The sequence below is a fragment of the Palaemon carinicauda genome, chromosome 3, assembly GCF_036898095.1.
Source record: "Palaemon carinicauda isolate YSFRI2023 chromosome 3, ASM3689809v2, whole genome shotgun sequence".
NCBI classification, from domain to species: domain Eukaryota; kingdom Metazoa; phylum Arthropoda; class Malacostraca; order Decapoda; family Palaemonidae; genus Palaemon; species Palaemon carinicauda.
The window spans coordinates 2,414,011-2,433,445 of record NC_090727.1 but is presented as its reverse complement, the minus strand read 5'-3'; positions in this window follow the sequence as shown (position 1 = coordinate 2,433,445).

Below are 19,435 nucleotides of genomic sequence, written 5' to 3'. Positions count from 1 at the left end.
AAACCTCCGGTCTCGTTGCTGGATTTCCTCCCTTTTTTATACATAACAAAAGGTGCTGGATAGGAAGGGTGGGGAGACCTGATGGGAGTTTTATTGTAGCATTGTGTCAGTCTGGGTTTGCCTCTGATTCATACGCAGATTGAAACCTTTGTGAAGGATTTCGGTTCAGTTATTCTTTTGTGTGCGAGTGTACCAGTTCAAAGTTTACTTCTATAATCTGTTGAGGACTTTTCAAAGAGATTCCGTATGGAAAAAAAATAGATAAAAATGCTGAGCCACGCTGAATATAATTGTATTACAGTTACTATGGACGAGGATAAGAAGTGTTTTTATTTTTCCCGAAATCAGGATACATATATATATATATATATATATATATATATATATATATATATATATATATATATATATATATATATATATGTATATAATATTAGACACTAATTCTGTAAAACGTCACCAATATTTGTTTTGAAAGGCTTTGTAAAGGGTAGTTTAAATTTACATATACAGTATATATATATATATATATATATATATATATATATATATATATATATATATATATATACATATATATATATATATATATATATATATACATATATATATATACACACGTGTGTATGTAGCCTATGTATGTATGCATACGATGTGTGAAAAACACAATTCAAAAATAAATTATTTAATCTAATCTAACCTGAGGTCTCTTCCAAGCCGAATGCTTATCAGGTTATCAGTTCAAAAATCTGAATTATTTCAGGCGTCTCAAATCTTTCACGAGTTAGGAGAAAAAAAATATTATCATGCTAATAACGAGAGAGAGAGAGAGAGAGAGAGAGAGAGAGAGAGAGAGAGAGAGAGTACAGGCCTATAGCTTGTACTCTATCCATAACATCAGGAGTAAGGATAATCTTGCTCTTAAACGTCACAAGGTCGGGGGGAAGAGGCTTAAGTCCCTTCTTTTGATCAGAATTTTAGTTGGAATTTTGAAATCAAGGTTGTACGCCAAATACTGTTATTCTTCAAGTACATTCTCATTCTCTCATATTATTGAACACTCAACCTTTGAAATTAAACGGAATTTGACCAGAATTTATTTGGAATGAAAAACAAAGTTGTAATTCTACATTTAATAAAATCCAAATCAACTTCCTATAGTTTAAGTAGCGATTATTTGTATTTACAGATTTGAACGTTGGTCTATTACATTCAAAGTACAATGTTTTATTCCTAATTTGTTACGTAATTGACTGTCAATACTCTTACCTCGGGGCATATTTCGTAAATCAATATTATTTTCCAAGTTATATGAAGATGCATTTATTTCTTATCTAATTACACAATTATCCTATAATCTAAAGAGTAATGTCTCAAAAATAAGACCGCAAAAAGAAAAAAATAAGAAGAAGAAGAAATTCTTGAATGTAAGGAAGCCTTTAAATACGATTTCCTTTGAACATATCTTTAACGTTATCAGCATGGGCAGAGGGAGAAGCATGGTGTAAAGTTAATGAAGATGATATTACATTATAACATTATATCATTATTACTGTTATTGGCATTCATTATAAAGATAGTGGTTTTTCAAGAAAATAATACGTATAGAAATCAATATAATCAACCAACACTAGTGTTAGGAGAGTAAAGTAACAGTAAATAACTCAAATTTCAAATACAATGTTCAATTAGAATTTGAGGCAAAACTTGTTACACAACAGGAGAGAGAGAGAGAGAGAGAGAGAGAGAGAGAGAGAGAGAGAGAGAGAGAGCATGGGGATTTAATAACGCAAACTAAACATCTGCAATTGCAAGAATATGACATATTGGAAGTAAGATTGCAACGGCATTCAAAACTGGTTTGGTTGGTCAGAGAATCAGGCTTCAGTGAGAAGCAAAGCTTCAATTGGAGAGAAGGATAAAGAAAAAAGGGTAATGCTATTAATGGAGAGAAGGATATATAAATGGATAAGCTGAAAAAGAAACACCAAACTGGTTGTTCAGATAAACTACTTGTCCTAATTCTTATTTACGCTATTTATACCGCTCCTTTAATATGAAATATACTCTTGAATGTCTTCATGAAATTAGAATATGCAACTTATTTATTCAAACTTATTCACAGATTCTTTAAGAAAATCGCTGTGGAGAAATATACACCAGGCTGTGATTTCATTATAATAAAGAATAGATACCCAAACGAAATCCTTCAATATCGAGAATTTTCTCTGACATTATTCTTAAATAGCGAATTTACAACATTCCGTTTTTAGTGGTAGAAAGATTTCCCGAGATAATTCCCTTCATAAACAATCGATTCTCATTGCTGGCCTTCAATGCGACCTTTAATTCTTCTGAGAGTTTCTGTATTTATTTACACTGGATACTTGCAGGCTTTTTTTTATTGGCATTCAGATATACACCAATTCTCAGTATTAGATTTTTTAAATATGATGGATCACATAATACTTATGATAGTAATATATATCACTCGTCACTTCCTATTTGAATATTTTACCAAAACAATATATTCATTACAAAACGACTAAGAAAATTTTCTGTTTTTATTCACAAGAATATATAAATGCTACGATTCTGAACAAACAATAATTACTCTCTCTCTCTCTCTCTCTCTCTCTCTCTCTCTCTCTCTCTCTCTCTCTCCTATACATACACTCGTCATAATAAATACATATCAGTAAACACAATGCTGTGATGGTCATTAAATCGAACCTTCTCTTCGCTAGGTTCGTCGTTAATAGAATTTCGATATAACGTCCAGATAAAGGGAAACGCCAAAACCCTTTTAATGCCCAGTAATTATCGGGGGGATATTATGGACGATACGATGGAATTCTCAAATATATATCTCATTGAATATCCAGGTATATACTGTATGTATATATGACACATTCCTCCAAAGACAGATAAAACATTAAATGCAATTGAAGAAATTTTGTTGTAAGGTAAACAATAAGAAAGTATTCATCAGTATATTTATCTGCATTCTAGTAATGAGCTAATACTTATTTGGAAGATAATCAAAATAAGAAAAAAGTAATGATACAATTATCAATTTGAATCTCCAAAACTCTTTCAGACAAGTGAATATGCGGAACAGTAAAAATCTCCGTAAATAATAACCAGTTGTCTGGAACAATAAAATGTATGCATTCAGTAATAAATCGAACTGTATTTTAGTGACGAATGAATATCAATTCATAGATGAAATCCAACAATAACATCAGCCACCACAATAATGATGATAATTATCAACGTTGTGATGAAGGATCACGCTGAATATGAAAGAGAATTTCAACGAATAATTGATATACGAGTTAGAAACATAAGTACTTTTTGTTGTGCTTAAATGACACACATTGTCTATTGTAATAGGTTAACCGCTCCAAACATCCCGCCCCCTTGGCTTTCTTTCTACTTGTCGAGGGTTCTTAACCGGGGGTATCCATACCTCTTGGGGTATGGCAACCAAATGCTGGGGGTATGGGACTCGATCTTTGGGTACTGGTATTTATGCTATTCAATGTATTAATTCACACTTGGGTGAAATGTTAGATTAGGTGCCTTCTGTATAACACCGTTAACCCTAACAATCTTAAACACTAATTGAGCTCCTGCCATGACTGACAAAATATCTGGGTTCGTTGCTATGGTCAAGGAGACAGCCCCACACGTGCTTACCACACACTCTGTTCTACATCCCCAAGGTATGAAATCCTAAAAATTGCCAAAGAAATTAAAGAAGTGATGGAAATAGTTATGCAAACAGTCAACTTTATTCGTGGACGTGCATTGAATCACTGGGGGTATGTTTAAAAAATTCTATGACGAGTATCTGCTTTGGTGTGCACCTCTACTGTACATATATCAATATCTGATGCTACTTCTCACAAGAGATGAGAGCGGGTGGCTGTCCTGTGAATTAGCTTCTTACCACAAAATCTAATCGGTAAGTAGTTGATGTGGTGACCTTTAAACTGGGAGTGGGAGTCGAATTACATGTGGAATCTGCTTAAATTTTACTGTATTGTTTTCACCATTTCACTTCATACTGACAGGGCAATTTGATTGTACTTACTCTTTTACTATTAAAGTTTGTCTCAATTTTTAAATTATATTGTTTTTGTTTAAAGAATAATGAGCCATCCGTTGAAATACTACCGCTAGAGAGTTATGGCGTCCTTTGACTGGCCAGACAGTTCTACACTGGATCGTTCTCTCTGCTAATTTATGATCTGAAACAAATGAATCAAAGTTATATAGTAAATTATTTTTAGCTCTTTGAATACTTGTCATTTGTCATTTTTTTTAAATTTTACTTTCAGTAAAGAAATATAATAAAGTTATCAATGTTTATGATTTTATTTCATGTTCTATACCTAGCTATCCATATCTAAAGTACAGTAAATTCAAGTTATTGACATTTGGAAGACATACTGGCAAATAATAGGATTGATGATAATTATTTCGACAGTCAAATGTATTGGTGGTATGAAATCATCAAAATGGTAAGAAGTAACTAGATATTTCCTTGCTCGACTTTCCTTCGGCCTTTGCCAGGCATTTTCTGGTCGTGTTGGTAATTAATTTTTCATTCGTTTGATTAATTCCCATCTACAAACAAATGACCAATTAAATTTTTAGAGAGAAAGTGACGTATGTATATCCTTTACTGATACAATATCAGTATCTATTCAAAACGTATCTAATTAAGGGTTTTAAGTGTTAGTGTCTGTGTTTGTCTTAAACGAGTTCCTCTGAATAGACAAATCAATGTCTTAATGGCATGCTCGTGGTTCATAAAGCTTAGAAATTTTCGTATACTTCCACCGCTTGTTTTTGAGTTACAGAGTGCTTGGTTGATGAAAATAAAACAGAGTTAAAAAGCTTTATTGCACAAAGAGTGAATAAAATCAGCTTCCGGAAAATTGCACTCAATAAAACTTTTCAGAAAAGTAAGGTTCATGGGAATAAACATTAAACCAAATTGTATTGATATTCAGCGGCATGACTGAGTTTTAACAGCGGTGACACTTTGACCCTGCACGAGTTTTATAGTCTTAATGTGATTACCAGAACTCGTCAACGATAATCCCACGTTGTGTTTCAGTGACTGGAGGAGGAGGAGGAGGAATAAACAGAAAGACGACGACTAAAAAATGAAAAAGGTTTCTGATCTGCTGAAGCTCATTTCATCTATCACAATTTCGTTTTCGAGAAGAAGGGAAATGGAAATCTATTGTCGGCTGAAGGACTCATTAAGGCAATCAAGGGCTGAAAGGGGAAGAAAGAAGTCGAAAACACGAGAAAACGTTCACCTGACCCTCGTCCTTTGTTTTTCTTAGGGGAGTGGCAGGAAATTAAACAGTATTTTGTAGACTGAAGGCAACATTAAAGCAAAGGGAGAGAAAGAATACGCAAATAGAATGGGATAGTTGGTGATTTTTCCTTTTAATTTTGTTTTCAGGTTCAGAGATGAAAGGGAATTTAAAATGTTCTTTACATTGAAGGATGCACAGAATTTCAAAGCATCTTTCGAATGAAAGAGACAGACAATTACATTGACTATCATTGATAACATATGACTAATTTTGTGTACCCATTACAGTATACATGTATAAAGAAACCTCCATATGAATATGAACACATCTTGATAAATATTCTATTGTGTACGTGTGTTTATGGACGCACATGGGAAGGTGAGAGGGGGTTGCATCGCGTATCCACTACAGAAGTTGAACCGTAAATGGAATAGTATATTAGTATATTCCAATACTGTTAGAATTTTCCTCCGAGAGAGAGAGAGAGAGAGAGAGAGAGAGAGAGAGAGAGAGAGAGATTGCATTGGGTATAACATTAACAAGCGAACTTTAAACAGTTCTTTTTAGTTTGACAGATTCATGGCATTGTAAATGATTGTCTCAAACCTTGTTTTCACCAAATGTGTTTTCTCCCAACTTCTACAAAAAGTTTGATGTAGGGAAACTTTTAAAAGGATTCGTAATGATCCAGTTCACAAAAAGTTATAAGTAGAATAGCTGATAACATTGAAGAACTAGATAAAATATGGGGTAACTTTCTCGAAAATAGAAACAGAAATACTAATAAACAAGAGGGTAAAGGAAAAGTTAAAAATCGGAAAATGATAAAATCATCTTTATATGCAACTTAATTTAGGAGGTAAATGTTAATAAAGCTACTGAGTTATGAAAAAATTAGGATATTTTTTCATAAAATGTGAAGGAAAATAAAACAGTGATTGTCTTAAATGGGTACTGCTTAGGTGAGGAGACATGAAAAATATTTTTCTTTTACTCATAACAGTGCTTTGGATGAAGTCTTCCTTAATATATATAATTCAAATGACTTCGAGGTAACAGTAATTGTTGAGATTCAGTTTTCTGCCCCAATCAAAGCTATGGATTTAAGATAATTACTTTCAATGTTATGAGCTGTAACTTTCTGTTTACATTCGATCCGATAAAGCAAAAGGTTTTCATGTAATTTTCTAATGATCATTTTTGAAGAGGAATTATCGTGAGGTACTTTTCAAAAAAAGAAAAAGCACGAAAACTCTTATGCTATTTTCTTTAATTGGCGATCTTAAAACGGGAATCATTTAAACGGCAACTGTCTGATTTTACTCTTAACTAACTGCTTTGCAAGCGTCATCTTGAAAACAGACATCAAAATCACTTTCGGGAGAGAGATAGAATAATCCTTCAAAATAATGATAAAATGAAAGATTAATAAATCCTCATTTCCAAAGTGAATCAACACATAAACGATGACAAAACGAAGCAACACAGATTATGCAGGACTAAGACAAAATCTTAGTTTCAGATCAATGATTACAATTACAGTTCAATGTTACAGGTAACTTTCCCTCATATATTTGAAGCCTTTCAAGTATCAAGAGGATTAGAACGTGATATTATTTTGTCACCATAGTAATCATATCCTTATTGCCGTTGTTGTTATAAACGAGATAATTATAAATAACCTTTAAGATTTCTTTGTCACGGATGTCAGTGGTAAACGAAATAAAACAACACCACTAAAACTAAAGCGGTTTTATAAAACATCTCATAAATAGAGAGAGAGAGAGAGAGAGAGAGAGAGAGAGAGAGAGAGAGAGAGAGAGAGTAAATTCATAAAAGGAAATTAATAACCAACATTTGGAAAATACATTTAGCAAAGCAGATAAAATACTTTCAATAGTCATTCTGAAAAAAAAAAGACCTCAAGGAAAAACAAGAGTATGTTGTTTTGTTTTACTAATATTGATTCTTTTGAACGCGCAGTGTCGACAGTTCGATTACTAAGATAATTAACATTGATAAATTGAAGTCTCACTTACTCTATTAAGTCGAGTTTGTAATAATCATATATATGAATAATAACCTTCTCCTACAATCATGTGATCTTCAAAGCGATGCTGAGCAATTAAACAATATATATATACACACACACACACACATATATATATATATATATACACACACACACACACACATATATATATATATATATATATACACACACACATATATATATATATATATATATATACATACACACATATATATATATACTGTATATATATATACACAGTTTTAAGAACCAACGAAATAAATCTGTTTTAATTCAAGAGGAACATAAACAAAGATTATGCAGGTTCTGTTTGGGGATGTGTAGCTTACGAGGAGTTAAACTTAGAATCCATTAACTTAGAGACCCTTAATTCCAAACCCATTAGAACATAAATTGTTACTTTACAGAAACAAGAGTTTGAAATTAGTTCTGATTCAGGCGAATCTAAAATTCGATAGTTGTTTATGCTGATGGAAAAAATGAGGTCAGGTAACTGGAAAATGGAAATTTCTGTTTAGTTTTGCGACCCTCTTAATTTACTACGACTAATATTGGCCCGGGTAACATAAAAAAAAAAGTTAACAACAACAGCGCAAACAGTAACCATTATTCTAAGTATACACACACAACAGATGCAGCCATTACTCGTCCCCTGCAGGACAAAGGCCTCAGACATGTCAATTCATGTCTTGGGTTTGGCCAGATTTCATTAGCGCGCTGACCATTGCGGAATTTGCGGACTAGTGGGTCTAATTAGTACAGCTTTGCTCATCAGGGCGATACGCAAATCCTTTCACCCCGTTAAGATATCTCCACTCAGAAAGGGTTTTACATATATATATATATATATATATATATATATATATATATATATATACATATATATATATATATATATATATACACACATTTATATACATACATATATATATATATATATATATATATATCTTACAGGTTTCGTTGAACGACAGATGACTGCGTACTTGACTATATTCACTTTGGTCATTTCCAGTTTCCTGTAAGTATTCTTGAATTCTGGTCTCGAAATGTTTAGAATAATAAGAGCTAACCATTGTGAATTTATTTCTTTAATTTTTCTATTCATCACAGCGAGAAAAATAAAAGAAATAATTTCACGATGGCTATCTCTTATTATCCTAAGAACTTCGAGTCCAGAATTCAAGAGTACCTACAGGAAACTGGAAAAGATAAAAATCAAAATAGTCAAAGTACGAGATCATCTGTCATTCATCGAAACCTGCAAGATGAATAAACAGCTGTCCACCTACACCAATATACACATACATACATACACACACACACATATATATAAATATATATATATATATATATATATATATATATATATACTTAACGACGGAACAATTGGGAAAATATAAAACTAACGCGTCAAACTATGGAAAATGCTTCATTACTTCACAAGTTATTACGACAAACCAAATCCGCTGGAAATTGTAGCCTTCAAAATTTTGCAATCTGATAAAAGCAAACTTCCTTGACTACAAGTTTTTTCTTACTATTTGGTCTTCACATCAGGTATAATAATTTTATGACATCAATTTTATTAAAAGTTTATCTTTTTCCCAAAATGTGAAACATTATTTTCTTCCCAAAATAACGTTAACATTTCTAAATTTATGTCAACCTAATTTCATATCTTACTATCAGTGTATCTTTACAATGGAAGTTTGCTTCTTTTCAAAAATACTTTCATTGTCGGGAAACAAAGTTCAAAAGGAAAAAATATAATTTGGAACCGCAAATACGTTTTTTTTTTTCTTTTTCTGTCCAGTTCATTATGAGTTGAGGCCAACAGAGCAATTAGCCCATCTCCCCAGGTCTCAAACACTAAATTTTTCGATTACAAAATTATTTACTTATCACATATCATTTGTTCCAAAAAATAGTTGTCTTAATATCGGCAATTCTGAATAAGAACTACCTAGGCAAATCAGGGATATTTTTGCGATATTAAATTTGCTATTTATATATTATAATCATATTTATTATGTAATTTCGATGATCATAACGATGGAAAATAAAATAAAGTTCAGTTATAAAACAAACAGTTATACTAGGTTTTCAGTTCCTAAATCTCATTACCAGAGATTAATGTAATGAGTAAAATAAATTGAGGAAAATTGTATTTTCATTCTGCCACAATTACTATCATGAAAATGTAATAAACGGTTTTCAAATGAAGCTTACGACAAAATGTGGATTGTGACCTTTTCACCGATTTAAAAATTTGCCTTGCTTAATACTTTCTGTTTTGAAGTAGAAACAATATAGCTGTTATTATCAGAATTTCTTACTGATGAATTAATATTTTGAAAAAGATTAATGGATATTACTCTCTCTCTCTCTCTCTCTCTCTCTCTCTCTCTCTCTCTCTCTCTCTCTCTCTCGATATAAAAATATAAATGGACTCAATGAAGTACAATTAGGAGAAAATATATCTTCTATTCTCGGTGAAGAAAACAAGATAAAGATTAAGCCAATTACGATGTGCCTGAAGTGTGTGTGTGTGTGTTTGAAAGAGAGAGAGAGAGAGAGAGAGAGAGAGAGAGAGAGAGAGAGAGAGAGAGAGAGAGAGAGTCTTCATTGCTCATCCAGAATGAGGAAAATATGGCAACATAAAATTTCTCCCTTTCAAACAGTTTCATTAAATTCTCTTAATACACTTCGTACGTAATATGTGAATAGATGTTAATTCTACGAATAGGTGACCACAAAAATAAAGAAAACAAAAATAACGTATATTAACAATTTTGACAAATTTCACGTACAGTGAACACTTGCAGCCAGCTCGTATTCTATGATAAAAGAAATTGCAGACTTTAACTTTTCATGTCTAACTGATTCTCTCTCACTTCTGAATGAGAGGGATCTTACAAACTTTCCCTTATCTTATTTCCTCACTTAATTCAATAAGAAAAGTTAGAGGACTCCAGGCGTTTGGCTTGTTTTCTTTGAGAGCCATCGTCAATATCTTATCCAAGAAAGAACTCGAAAATGACGTCAAAATAAATATCTTACCACTTCATTACAAAGAATATAAAGAGCTTTCGTCAGCTCTCAACCTCTTTTAAGAGACAATATTGATTACACATACATCGTACACACACACACACACACACACACACACATATATATATATATATATATATGTGTGTGTGTGTGTGTGTGTGTTTGTGTGTGTGTGTGTGTGTGTGTGTGTTTGATTATAGGATGGAGGTATAGAATAAGAAGTAAAACTAGTAAATGGTGGGATGAAGAATTATAGGATTAGAAGGAAAACTGGAGATTTTTTGAGGTAGAAGTGCTAATAAATAAAGAGCAGCCGTAACATAAAAAACAAAGTGAGAAAGAAAAACATGACCAAGTTGCAAAGCAGACTAAAGAAGGTGAATAGACGCTTCAAGGAAAATAAAACGCAGAATGAAAAGTTAAAGAACAAAAGGATCTTAAGATAAAAGATGAAAGTAGGGAGATGCTGCTAGACGTGAATACAGTCCTAGTTTGAAGGATCGAATATTTTGGCATTTTTTCTTTTAATGTGGAAGACAGGAGAGAGGCTAAGCTAAGTTATACAAGACTTGAAATACTTATTGTAAGGCTAAACAAGCTGGTGGGATGGACTGATGAAGATCTACGAAAGGTAATTCGGAGGATGAAGAAAGTAAAGACATCAAGAGTTGATGGGGTTACAAGTGAGATGCTACAGTACTGTAGTGATAGTGTGACTGACCAGGATTTACGAGGTATGTTTGGCTGAGCTAATGGTCCTTAAAGAAGGAGTTTGAAATGAATACTTGAACTGTTGTATAACGTTAAAAGTGACAACAGAGTTCTAAGAATTATAGGGGTATAATATTACTTATTATCACAGTGAAGATGTATGGCATGATTTTGGTTGTGAGAGTACTGTAGGTGGCAGAGAGAGCTTATAGGTGAAGAACAATGTAAGCATAGACAAGAAGGAATATGTTCGAATAATTCTTTATTTTGATACAATTGAATGAGAAATATGAAAGTAAAAGAAAAATGTTGTATGAGGTGTACACGGACCTGATAATTAATGACAAAATCGAATGGAGATAATTTAGATGGTATTCTGAATGTAGGGTATGGATTAAATGCTGTTGAATGCAATCAAATTTTGTGTGATAGAAGTGAAGCATGTGTTCAGAGTAGGTAGATAGGAGAGAGACTAGTTTGTAGTCAAAGTGAGTCTGAGACAAGTGCGAGATATGCATCCTTGGCTTCCTTATCATCTTTACGGGGTGATTTGAGAGATCAGAAACAAGATAGTGAATTTGGGTGCAAAGTTGTGGGATAAGTAAATTAGTTGTTAATGAAATGTGAAATAGTTGATGTTCTAACATTATGATGACTGGAGACAGTGGAGAGAAACTGCAGAAGGTGGTGAGATAGTTTGCTAGTGTGGAAGAGGGGGAAGTTAAGAGTACATATGAACAGGACTAAGGTAAGGAGAGTAAATGGAAATGAAGAAGATCACTGTTAGTAAGGATGATGAAAGAATGGCAACATTCAAGACACTAACCATGCGTCATTACTATGTTAGGCTAAAATAACACCCCGCTCTCTCTCTCTCTCTCTCTCTCTCTCTCTCTCTCTCTCTCTCTCTCTCTCTCTCCTCTCTCTCTCTCTCTCTCTCTCAATTCCCATTTGATGACTAAGAGAAAGCCTTAACTTTTAATACCTCGGAGCATTTGTCTAAGTATCTTGGAATAAACAAAATAGATGGTTGCAAGATGAGAGAAGACGTGAGTAAAAAAAATAACACAGAAGAAAGACTCTAAGATCTAAAGTTTCTTCAACTAACTCCTAATAAATCCCATTATTTTACCCACTATAATCTACTGCTTTCTGTGTCTTAGTTTCCAAATCTCTGCTACTTCCATCCCCAGATATTATTCCCAGCTTTTATTCCCAGTGATTAGATTTGAAACGCGTATAAATTATGATTATTAAGCTCTTTAACAGAACTTTATCTAAAAAAGGTAAACTTGTCTGTGTTACAGCAGTCATTTTCCTCGTTGCAAATTGACCGAATTTTCCTCGTAAAATTATCAACTTCCATTTAATTCTATCTTTGTCGCCATTTGCCTCTGTCAGCGTATTTCCAAATTCTGTAATTCTGGCCATTCGATTTCCACCTATTGTAATGCTTCATGTTCTTTAGAGTATCCTTCCATCAGTAAATGCGCTCTTTCTAAACAGTTTGGGTAAAGTTACTTTATGCCATTTATATTACGATCATTTACGCCATCTTGGAAATACACACTCAAATAAACCTGATCCCCCCAGACAGATTATATCACGTCTAAATTCTTTTTACTATCAAATACGAGAGGTGAGATCAACGTTCCTTTTTTCTGGTCACATTAGTCTCTCTCTCTAAAGGGGTTTATCTTTAAAACATATCTGGAACCAAAGGAAACAATATCTTTAAGTCACTATCAGGATAGCCGTCGCTTTAACACAGCTAAATAGAGCTATGGATATAATAACTTTGATATGGCAAACTTCAGCTCTCGGGAACAAACCTGATTTCACCAAAGATATTCATGCAAAACCAAATATATACATATACAAACAAACAAAAAAACACACAATTCTAGAGGCTAATGCTAGTATAAATGTACTTTCTCAACCATTAGAATAGAAATAATGCAATAAAAGAAGACATCAATATATACATACAGTATACATATGATAAGACTATCATATCGACGTGCATATGCTACAGATATAAAAATACGTAAAAACTCAAAAGGGCAAAATCCATATTGTTAAAAAACATACAAAGGAGATAAAAATCTTTATCTTTATTTGGAAAATATCTCAGGAGAGGTTTTACCGAAAACCAAAAGAAAAATTTATATAAACCATATTTAATCCTGAAGGTAACACTCCCATTATTCTACCAGGTGAATGAACAGTCTGCAGTCATTTCTATTTGGTATTACAATTTGCGTACATTTCTACCATCTAAAGATACTAATGACACTGTTGGCTTGTGTAATTTTTTCTACTTTCAGAGAGGACTCGAGTACTACGCAACTAATCCTCTCAGGGAATAAATGTTGCATGTAAAGACCTTTTCCGAGGTTTCCAAATACAGTGTCTCTGCCTACTAGAGGAAGAGATTACAAATGTAGAGACGCTTTAGTTTGTTATTTCCAATTAAAGTCTAAAACATAACACACGTATTCCCTTTCACTTTCAAAGCAATCAATCTTTTACCATTGCACATGTTGAGAAATACGTCAACATTAACTACCACTTCAATATGTTACCCTGATGATTTAAGTTATATTTGATATTAAATAAAAAATACCCTTTCCCTCTTCTTGAATAATTCAAAATACCAGTGTATGCTTTACTTATAACTTTCCTAATTCGTTAACATTAAAGTTCAACATTATTAAGTATTATAAGTTTACAAAAGTAAAAGTTATAATAGAAAAAAATGTCTGGACTCTTGTTGACGATATGCGTAATCTATCATATTATTCATACGCATTTCTTTATAACTATTTTCCTCATTACAAAATTATAAAATATTTTTGTAACATACCGCTTCAACGTTTATTGTCCTTTAATCAGATACGGAACAACTTTATGTAAAGTGTATTGTAAATGTGTATTAAAGTATTTACTTCGCAATCCCTTTTAAACACTATTTTGCATTCTGCATTATGCCAGATAACATTTATTGTGATGTATTTTCGTATACCATATAGGCGAAGTAAAATTATAAATTTCAAGTCTTACAACACGAAAACGAGAAACAATTACGTACCAAAGGTAATATCAAATATTAAATATACTGCACTAATAAAAAACCGAACTCTTAAAATTGGCGGGTTTCATGTCACAATCGGAATTCTGTGTCAATAGTTCGATAGTTATGTAACATGAAACTACATCGCATGCCAATCAAGTCTATCCTAAAATGCATTTTAAAAAAGCGTTTCGTGTTTTAATTTCATTTGCACTTTGCCCAAAAATAGTAGTACATACACAACTTGAAGACTCATTAGTGTATTTTCTTTATTTCTATGGTGGAGCGTTACCAAATTCTCATTTCACATAAAAAGACTTCAAGAGCGAATACAACATATGTATTTTGGTATCTTATCAGTGGTATTGTTATCATTGCTATTACTGCTTATGATACGCGCAATTCGTAATTCCATGGCGACTGATATTGAATCAACAATAACCTGCAATATTAGAATTATTTTAGTTACTATAAATAAATGTAAAAGCAGTAGCTATTTCTAATTTAATTTAACATATCCAGTATGATAAATCCTATAAAAATGTCAGATGGCGAAAGTACAAGTTTAAGGAAATAAGTTATTATCACAAAGTTAAAAGAGTCAGCAGACCGTGTCATTTATAAAACTAGCGTAAAACAATGGTTATGTACAACGGGAGAAGGGAATGGGGAGGGGGGAGGTACAGATGCAGTATATTTAATAAAATCTTTTAGATGAACTGTTCTCTCTCTATAAGTCAACCCAGATCCAATGACACCAGTAGACTAACAATGTGTAAAATAAAGAGAATTGAGACAATTATATTAAGAATTATAACCCCAGAAAGGAACCAAAAATAAATGTATACACAAGAGGTAAGAAAAAATAGAATCTCTATTTTATCTATCAGTCATTAACTTGACTAATTGAGCACTGGAAAATATTTCCCGCATACAGGTACAAAAATATAGAAGGCTTTACCCTGAGATTTTCAATGTTTCATCATTAGCTCACATGTAATGTAATACTATTTCAAAAGTTATTTGACTGGAATAGGGGGGGGGGAGGTTTAAACGCTTTATGCAAGCACCAATTTTCTTAAGCTTGGACTTCATTTCTTGATGCAATCCCAAAGAGAGCACTGGCAGATACACACACACACATGTAACTTTTGAGCTTCAGCTCGTCATAGTAAATTCTATCCTGTGTTTCATTATGAAGTCCGTTATGAAAATTAACCTTTGCGATTCTTGAGGGTAGTGCTTAAAAACTGGACTTCTATTGAACCTGTCCTAAAGGATATTAATGCTTGGTGTTTTCGATACTGACAGTATATTACCCCACGAATGCATTATGTTTTTTTATCACTAAATTTATTTTGACAAGGTTCCATATATCGCTTCTAAATTTATTATAAGTCGAGATTTTTTTTCTTGCCGATTTGCAATAACACAACATAACACATATGAATTCATGCCCGTATATAAGGACCTGACAATGTTTTATACTGCTATCTATCTACTACGGCGCTTCCCACAAATTTGGGAAGTAGCCGACATAAAAAAATTAATATATACATTTTTCGGCCGAGTTTGCTGGCACTGCTTAGGTGCCACCGCCCATCCTACCCTTTTATCCATCACAAATGAAGTACACTTAAAGAATTTTTTTTTTTTTATTATAAATAAGTTAATGTAACTTTTCATTGCAAAAGCAAATGTGGATAATTCATGGTACAAATGGAAATTTAATTCATGCGTGACTGTTTAAGCGATTTTATTCCGCAATAAAGATTTACAAGCATTTTATCGTAACACCATTGGAATTCAGTCTGGATACAGCTTACATGCGAAAGTAAAAGTCATCCTTTTTGCAATTTTTATTTTTCAAACTATGAGTTTGGATACTCATGGTTTGTTTTACCTTGTATTGCTTTTAATATTCAATGACTGTAAATATCTACGTATATATACATTTATTAGTACCTATGAAAAAGAAAATATAATTCGCAATTCGAAGCCTAAATAGAAATAACGTCGAAAGTTAAATTGCGTAAGAATGATAATTAAAGACACCTTCAAACATCAAAGGATATTTACTACTATACTACTAATGTTAGTATTACCAGTAATACTAGTACCAATTATAGTAACAAAAATACAACCAAAGCAAATGATATATTGGGAGTCAAATTCAAGAGTATGATGGAGAACTACAATGAGAGAGAGAGAGAGAGAGAGAGAGAGAGAGAGAGAGAGAGAGAGAGAGAGAGAGAGAGAGAGAGAGAGATTAAAAAGATTAATAGCAAGTTCATTTTTCCTCGCCTGTCCCTATAGCAATGTAGATTGCGAACATTTTAACGACCAAGTTAAAGAATGATCATTTGAAATGAGAGCTACTATAAATACAACGAATTTCAATTCGGAAGAATAATTTACCTTATCTTATCTTGATAAAACATTATTACGATAATAATGAATTTAAATGCTGGCATGAGATCATAAATCATTAACAATTGTAAATGAAAACTTAAATAAACATTAAAAAGGATCATTATATAATCTGGCATTGTTCTCATGGATAATTGTTGTATTCTGTCCACCATTTGAAATAATAAAAAAAGTCTTCTTTTCAACTCTATTTCACTTTTAAAATGGACACCTTTTTACGAGTGCAATGCAATTGATTAATATCTTAAGTCAAAATTATCCTTCTCGTAAAACCATTAATAAACGAAGAATAAGATGTAGCAGCATAACAACATTACACAATGAATAAAATTTATGTATAATTAAAACATTGATACTATGGATAACATGTGCATAAAAAATTAAAATTCTTAGACGTTACAACACTGAATAACCCCAGGAATAAACTAAAAAAAAAAAACGTAGAAAAAATAGTTCGATAGAATATACATTTAACATTTTTCTATGAATTATACCAGTAATAATTTTAATTCTTAGCTAGGTTAAAATATGGATAATTCTAAGCTCTTCCGCATATTTCACCTGTATTGATCAACATTCGTATGGTACTAATTTTCAAACAGAAATGTACTCCATGAGTGATGTACTATATATATATATATATATATATATATATATATATATATATATATATATATATATATATGTGTGTGTGTGTGTGTGTGTATTAAATATATTATATATACATATATATGTATATTATATATATTATATATATATATATATGCATATATATATATATATATATATATATATATATATATATATATATATATATATATATATATCATATACACACATATATGAGTATCTGTGAGTGAGTAGAAAATATTCTATACATGACAGGCCAGCAATAAGTGAGAGAGAGAGAGAGAGAGAGAGAGAGAGAGAGAGAGAGAGAGAGAGAGAGAGAGAGAGAGAGAGAGAGAGAGAGAATGAAAAAATCACTATAATTTTTGCCATCCGGTCCTTCACGAGCCTTTGCAACAGTGCTAAATGGTGGAGTCCTACGAAACAAGATTTCAGTGCAAAGTTAATGTTAGCGGAGTCCTATCAAACGAATTTCCAGTAAAGAGTATACTCCAAGGGAATGTGTTGTCACCCATGTTGTTTATCCTCCTCATGGATTTCGTAACGCATAGAATGGTTGTGGATGGTGGAGAAGGATTGGACTGGATTGGTAACAGGAAATTACCTGACCTAGAGTATGCTGATGACGTTGTCCTTATTAGCAGACCACCACATGACTTGCAAAGCTTGTTTAACAGAATGCATGAAATATCACATAAGGTTAGGGTCAATATAAATATAAGAAAGACAGAGATGATGAGAACGGAATATGCAATGGAAAATGAGATATTGGATATAAAAATACATATATATATATATATATATATATATATATATATATATATATATATATATATATATATATATGTATATATACACACACACACATACGAGTGAAATTTGGAATACCATCACTCGTCAACTAAAACGCTGGCACTTATCATCAAGATAATCAGTTAAAAAAATAAAAGACAATTAAATTACATACACTTACAACCCTGGCCATACGCCATGTAAAAATGTGAGCCGTGCAGATACTACACTTCCACTTTAAGTGAAACGTTCACTATATATTCTTTTATATTTCCTCCAAAGACATATGGAGCAACACACTGGCGTGCTTTGTTAGTGTATACCAAAACAAACTTTCATTTAACCTCAGTGGCACAAACAGGAACTACCAATAGACGAAAAAAATGAGTAATTTAGTTTAGTCGTGGATGAAGTATTAAAGAGTCAGTCCGGACAATAATGGTACGACCTGGGTAACGGTTTCATCTCTAAATACATGGGGAAATATTTTGTGCTCGGCCAACAATACAATTTCTGGCTGTGTGCTACAAAGGGCGTCAAGGGAAAATACTTTGCTATTCAAGTCTGTTTCCTCCTTTCGAATGATGTAACACCTCGAAAATTGGAACGACAAATTTTGTAATTGCATAAAACAGAAGATATTACATTCTCTCTCGTTCTCTTTTACCCTTTCAGCAAGCAATTATCAAATCAGATAATGTCCATCCCTAAAGTGTCTAAAACAGATTAACCAATGGATATATATATATATATATATATATATATATATATATATATATATATATATATATATATATATATATATATATTACTTCAGTTGCTGCTGAAATCACTATGGTAGCTCAGGATAAAAAGAGAGGATTGCCGTATTTTCCATTACAAGTGAAACCCCATTATAGTAAGCAGTCAATTGTCCATGGCTTTTGAAAACCTAGTGAAATAATTGCGACAGTCCCGATTTCAGGGAGTCTTTCAGCAACTAGTAGTTTTGAATCAAAAGGAAATTGATGATGTGACTCTTTATCCAAAGGAAATAGCTTCTGGTGATCCAATATTCATTAAAACAATATGGTACCTAATATCTAAGAACGTCAATAGTGACAATCTAGAGGAACTTAGTACATCATTCAATTTTCTTTTTTTTCTTACTTTTAACTCTGAGATGGTGCCAACCACAGAAATAAGTATATCAACTCGATATAAAAATATATTATACAATGTTCAGCCAAAAGAAATACAGTAATTATTCGCCAATGCTACCATGTATGTATGGAATCATTAAAGCCATAATTTATTTTTCGGTCTGAAATTACAAAACACTAACAACAACTAATGAAAATTAATCATGCA